The sequence below is a fragment of the Micropterus dolomieu genome, linkage group LG18 (genome assembly GCF_021292245.1).
Source record: "Micropterus dolomieu isolate WLL.071019.BEF.003 ecotype Adirondacks linkage group LG18, ASM2129224v1, whole genome shotgun sequence".
NCBI classification, from domain to species: domain Eukaryota; kingdom Metazoa; phylum Chordata; class Actinopteri; order Centrarchiformes; family Centrarchidae; genus Micropterus; species Micropterus dolomieu.
The window spans coordinates 34,234,275-34,241,211 of record NC_060167.1 but is presented as its reverse complement, the minus strand read 5'-3'; the positions used below and the strand labels follow the sequence as shown (position 1 = coordinate 34,241,211).

General features: G+C 40.4%; 1 protein-coding gene across 1 annotated transcript in view; it reads right to left on the bottom strand.

The window, feature by feature from the left end:
- The window catches only part of LOC123987480 (receptor-type tyrosine-protein phosphatase gamma-like), a 323,656-nt gene that overhangs the window by 149,473 nt on the left and 167,246 nt on the right, over positions 1–6,937 (bottom strand). The window lies entirely within an intron of this gene.

The window sequence follows — 6,937 nt, the reverse complement described above, 5'->3', positions numbered from 1 at the left end:
GGGATTTATCACGTCGTTTTCCACCTCTCTTTTCTTTCTCAGTCTCTTTCTGTCTCATCCTCTTGTCTTTGAGAGTCACTCACCAGGTTGCTAATGCTCTTCAAGGATCCTTCATATCAGCAGACTATTAAAAAGCCCTCGACTCAGCACCCTGGCATTACCTGTTGCAATCTCCTCATTTACTTTCAGCGGCAGTATCAACAGGAGGGGGACTGTAGGCCACTTGAAGGAAATGAATGGCAGAAGTAATAATTACCATATATTATCTTGAGATGGATGATGAAAATGTAATAAAAACTTGCAAGAGAGATTTGAGTGAACCATTTCACAGAACCCCTTCCAAAAATTCCAACTAATCACCCAAAGCAAACAAACAAAATCATTTATTTTCCATTTTGACTCACATGTCTGATGTGTTACATTGACCCTAGCTAACTGTGGCCCCGTTTCGTGCTACTTGGCTAACTCCAGCTTTATTAATTACCTCATTAGCTAATGAGAGGAAGGATAATGGAAGGCTGTGTTTGCCAGACATGGCGACCAAGTGAGGCGGACGGAAAGCATGACGGTCAGCATCTGAAAGCACAGGCAGCATTAACCTTTGGATTTGTTCAGTGGAGGGAGAATTTAGACTCTGATGCTATTCACATACAGATCAGGGAGTATCAGTGGCCACACTTAATGAGATAACATCAGGAAACGGTTTCCCTTCAGAGATGTAGCTATTGCTAAAACATAATTGATTTGCTTGTCTTTTCCTCAACAAATCAAAAGTATAATTAACAACTGTATAAAACCTATTTTGCACTATTTGCATTCTCAGAACTAACTGAATAATTTATAAATGTTCCAATTATAGGCTGCAAAAATATTTAAGTAGTTTTCATAGCTTCTTTGGAGACTTGGCTGTTGAATGAATTCATTTCATTTCATTTACATTCATTCATTTAGCTGACGCTTTTATCCAAAGCGACTTACAATTGCTAAGTATGTCAGATGTCGCACGCCTCTGGAGCAACGAGGGGTTAAGTGTCTTGCTCAGGGACACAATGGTGGATGGGTCACAGTGGGGGATTGAACCCGGGTCTCTCAGACCAATTGACACTGTCAACAGAAATCAAAACAATTTCAACTTCATGACTGTCAGTTTGTGTGTAGAAATTCATGAATGCACTAGTAATATTCTTACAAACCCCTCTTTAATAGCAAACAGCAAATGTTATTTATTTTACATTACAAGGCTATTTCTAGATTTAAAAAAAGGATGGACATCCATTTCAGCAGACTATTTTAATTGAGTCCTGTTTGTCTAATGTTGATACCTAGTTCAGAGAGCTAAGCTCACTTTTTTACATAATAGGATAGTGCAGAGCTTAACCCATATTCCAAATGTGATGGGTCCTGATAATTTGCTGATGAATGAGGCTTGTGGAATTATCTTGTATGTGGCATTTACTTCCATTAACTATATAGGCTACTGTAACTGCCATTGAGATAACTCAAAATGAGTCTTCTTCTACTGGCTAAAAGAAGAACTCCATTGTCAACCTGGATCGGATCATGACAATACTGTCAAAATGAATCTTAAAATCAACCCCTTAAGCACTCAAAACTAGTCTTTATCAGATACAGTTATGTGTGCGCTAAATTCATAGCTTAGCTGTGATATGATTGCTTTCTCTATGCATTCAAGTGGTGCATATGCACAGGCTGCAGTATTTAAAAAAAATGTTGCTTAAGCCCAACTCAAAGCTATCATAAAACTCCTACAAGAAAGTGCTGGCTAATTAGCATAAATTAAGTTAGAGCTAGTTAGAGTAATGGGCAGTCAAATAACCTACATTAGTACTAAAGCCTTCCATGCCACTCACTGTAAATATATAATATATACAGTTGAAAATTCTGGACATGTGTGACAAATGACTTCATGACTTGTTCTAGTGCAACTCTCCTCTGTGAGCATTAACACATTAATTACACAAAAACCACAAACCAACCAAGGATTAGAATCTACCATATACCCACTGACACATCTGTCATGTCTGTTGTTTCTGTGAAAGTATTGATCCACCTAATCCTGCCTTGGCAAAATATTTGAACAAAAAATCCCTTTCAGAATAGGATTTTTTGCCATGCTGTTTTTACACAGACAAGGAATTTGTTTTGGCGACAAGGTGCGCAACAACAGTAAACATAAACCTATATAAATATAAAATATGAGTTTGACAGAATATATTCAAGTATTTATGTGCAATAGAAGAATCAGAATCAGATCTGACATGTTGTGCAAACATTTAACGGGGGAGGGGGGGGCATGACAGTCAGAGTCAGCGGGGGATCAGGGCCTTGTTGATGAGGCCAGCTGCAGATGGGAAGAAACTGTTCATGTGGCGTGAGGTTTTGGTCCTGGGGCTGATCGGTGGGGTGATGGGGGATGGTGTCATGACTAACCAATTAACTCTCGAAGCGACAGTAGAACTGGTTCAGCTCGTTGGCCAGGCGAGAGACGTTAACAGAGTGGGATGCTTTAGGTTTACAGTTAGTGATCTGTCTGAAGCCCCTCCAGACAGAAGCCGAATCGTTTGCAGAGAATTTGTGCTGTGGTCTACAGCACAGTCGTTTAGCTTCTCACACCTCCTTGCTAAAACTGTACTTTAACGCCTTAAACCCAGCTGTGTCCATGCTCCTTAATGCCTCCTTTTCCGGCCTTAGCTGTCGGAGCTTAGCTGGGAACTAGGGTTTGTCATTGTTATAACTCACCCTGGTGCGTGATGGAATACAGCTGTCCTCGCAGAAACTGATGGAGGAGGTCACCGCATCTGTAAACTCATCCAGACTGTTGGTAGCAGTACTGAAAATATGCCGATCAGTATAGTCCAAACACACCTGAAGGTCCTCTATAGCTTCACCGGTCCACCGCTTTGACATCCTCACCGCAGGTTTAATTTCTGCCTCTATACAGGAATGAGGTGGACCATGACGTGGTGATAGGCACTGCATACTGTGGTGTAACAGTGGGGAGCTTTTGGCTGAGATTTTCCTTATTAAAGTTATCAAGAACGATGACATGGGAGTCCAGGTTTGTCTGCTTGCCGAAATAGTGTCCGGTCGGCAAAGCATGCACTGTGGGTCCTGCAAGCTTGCCTGCAGTAAACACAGAGCAGAACGAATGTAACAAACTCACGGGGAGAGTAAAACGGTTTACAGTTCATGAGAAAATATTCCAGATCAGGGGAACAGTGCTGCACACCTCCACCTTTTGTTTTGCTGGAGAGTTCTGTGTCGCAGTTCGCTCTGTATAGTTGGAAGTCTCTGCTTTTCCCCAGCAGTTCATTCAGTTTGTTGAACAGTGAGCGCACATTGGAAAGAAATATTGCCCGAACAACAAATCCACTGGTGTTGTTCACCTGACTACTTAAATGTAATTGTAAAAATGCTCATTCCTATTTTTCATTAGCCATACAATTTATAGCTTTAAAAGACAAAAGGGTGGGTGGAATCAGTAAGTAAGCGAAAAATGGAAGTATTGTCCAGTTTCAAAATGAAAGGATTTTATGGTTGGAACGGTTCCTTCCTCAGTTCGAGGGTAACATCTAGGCTTACAAATCCACAAAATCAAACCAGATTTTAAGCGACAAAATGGTCAATTAAATGATTTCAGTTTAAACTGAAAGCGATTTCCATGCCCTGGCGCATTAATGAGATGGCACTGTGGAGGCATATAAAATGACCAGAGGACCTTACACTTCTCTAGAGCTCATTAGGTAATTGGGGTTGGTGGTTGGGGAATTCCACTGACACTGCTGTTTCTGATGGTATAAAATTCATTCAATCTTTCAACCTCCCCCGGTGATAGGAATATCACCCGAAAATGGCTCATTGTATGAAGGCCAACTGAGTGTTAGGAGAGACTTGACCCTTGAAGATAAAGTTATAAATACACATAGCAGTTACAGTAACTCACAAAAGTGAGTACACCACCCACACTTTTGTAAATATTTGATTATATCTTTTCATGTGACAATACTGAAAAAATGACACTTGTAAAGTAGTGAGTGTACATTGTATTGTGTGCATCGTAACAGTGTAAATTGGCTGTCCCCTCAAAATAACATCACACAGCCATTAATGTCTAAACCGCTAGCAACAAAAGTGAGTACACCCCTAAGTGAAAATGTCCAAATTGGGTCCAAAGTGTCAATATTTTGAGTGGCCACCATTATTTTCCAGGCCATCTAGGCCATCTTTATGTAGTGCAACCATTCTTTTTTCAGATACTCAGAGAGTTCTTTGTCATGAGGTACCATGTTGTATGAGGGAGTGTGAGAGCAATAACAGCAAATTTAACACACCTGCTCCTCATTCATATTTGAGACCTTGTAACACTAACGAGTCACATGACACCAGGGAGGGAAAATGGCTAATTGGGCCCAGTTTAGACATTATTGGCTGTGTGATGTGTTTCTTTGAGGGGACAGCAAATTTACACTGTTATACAAGCTGTAGACTCACTACTTTACATTGTAACAAAGGGGCCATTTTTTCAATGTTGTCACATGAAAAGATATAATCAAATATTTACAAAAATGTGAGGGATATACTCACTTTTGTGAGATACTGTAGATAGGGAGTAATTAAAAATATACTCATACAGTATGTAATGGATTTTTGGCTTCGCATATATCCACAAAGGCTGTAACAATACCATAATAATCTGACATGGAAGTTCTTTTTCTAATGATAATTAAAATTCTTTGCAGCATGGTGGTGGTCCAATCTTTGCACCGATGCTGTTTAAGTAAATAAAAAAAATGTGAAAAAAGGATCAAATGTTGGTTAGAATGCGATTTACAGGGACTGTTATGGGATTATGTAAGTTCACTTGTCTCAACTTAAAAGCCATCTCGGGGAGGCTTTAATCTTCTGTGCCAGTGGAAGTCAATGAGAAAAGGAGCAACCCTACAACAACATGGGGCTAATTTCACTACCAGAAGAACTGACGAGTTAACTCAATGGACAGTCAGGGACCTTATTACCTTAACGCCTCTCAGTAATGAAGCATGAAACTCATTCTGCACGTACACACACACACACACACACCCCTAACCTATACAGAGCAGTAATTACTGTCCCCTGCCCCTGCTTACCCCTGCTATTTGAATGTGTTAGCAGTCACCACAAATATTCAACAGATGCAGATGAGACGCCTGGCATATTCCTGAGGTCACAGCCCTGGCATTACATTTTAATGGACACACTTCTGCTTCTGTTAGACAATTTAAACTTTTCATTCCCTCCATCACTTCCTCCATCATGCTGCACTCTTGAGAGTAGCCTCTACCCCTTGCTTTATACTCTAAGCCCCTTCTACGAGACAAACCAAAGTTTAAGCATTATGAAGTAATTTTATCTTAAATTAACAGCTTCAAAATAATAAAGTTCTCACTGATCTCTTGGGACGCTTTTGCACACCCTCTGTGGCCCAATCGGCTGCTATATATATATGCATCTCGGGGGCGTGCGGTAAATTCTAAATATGCCACACTCTTTGATCACGAAGGACTTCAAAGTCACTTCCTGTATCCCCTATGTGGTGCTACAGAGCACCCAGAAACTGTATGAAACCGTTATGTCCCAGTACCTCAAGTGTGAAACAAATAGTGAATATTTTATTTAAATCGCATGAGTGTGACACAAAGCTTACTTCCTGTTGCCATTACGTGGCGCTACGAATAACTGTCTATTCGTGTAGGCCTCTGTCTGAAACAAGCTGTAGATGCTCCTGTCTCTTTAAGGCCCCCTCTCAAAGCCCACTGTCTTGGGTTGGCCGAGACCTGATGTACATTACCAGGCGGTTGTTGCAGCTGAGCAGTACAGACAGACTGAGCAAAGAGGTGCAGAGCAAATGACCATATATGAAATACCGTCTCTGTAGAAAAAGCTGTTGAAAACAGAGCGCTCAGATGGTTTTTGCTCACAGGGATTTCTTTTAAATACTTGTAACTCATTATTTGACCATGTGTAACATGAACATCCAACATTTTAACATTGTAGATAAGTCATAAAAAATGGAAAAGCATAATAGGCCTCCTTTAAAATACAAAATGTGTAAATTGCCATAAATGACCATTAAATCAAAAGTGGTCGGGCATCGCTCACACATTCCTCGTGCTCAGGACCTAAAAATATTCAGTCTAGCTCACAAACCATTTTCATCATCATCCAATAAATTGAGCTATGCTGACATTGCTGAGCCTCCAGTAAAAGATACACAAATAGCTGTTGAAAAGCTGGAAGATGAGCTAACGCAGTCAAATCTTGTCGGCTAAATGCAGTCAATGTAACATTGTCATGCAAGGAGCATGGATTAGTTCAACCTCAAGCTGATTAAAAAAAAGACTGTAACTGTGTCTCTTGGCTGCATGTAAGTGCTGTGTGCAATCTACGTTTTAGAAGGCATGAGGTAACCCCCTGACAAACTGGAAATCACATTTCCAAACGAGGAATATGTAAGGAATCTCAGCACATTTTGACTGAATTGAAATGGTTACAAATGACAGTAAATCCCAACATAAATTGTATTAGCAAGGTGTTGGTCCATCATGAGCCTCAAGATCAGACTAAGAGCTCCTTTTCATAGATTCTCCAAGTGTGTGGAGGGATGAACAACATTCTTCTAAATGATTTTCCCTCATTTGGTGAAGTTGGTGGGAGAGGTTGAGATCTGGTGAACGAGATCTGGTGACCATGACGGCGTATCACTCACAAAACGAGAAGGTCTCATGTATGGAAGTGCATGCATACATTGTTTTTGGACTCATTTATTCATGTTTTTTTCTTTAATTTGTCACATATGTACGTAGGGATGGGGATCGATACTCGGTTCTAAAAGGACCTGGTTCCAAAATTTCTCAAAACCCAAAAAATCAATAAGGTC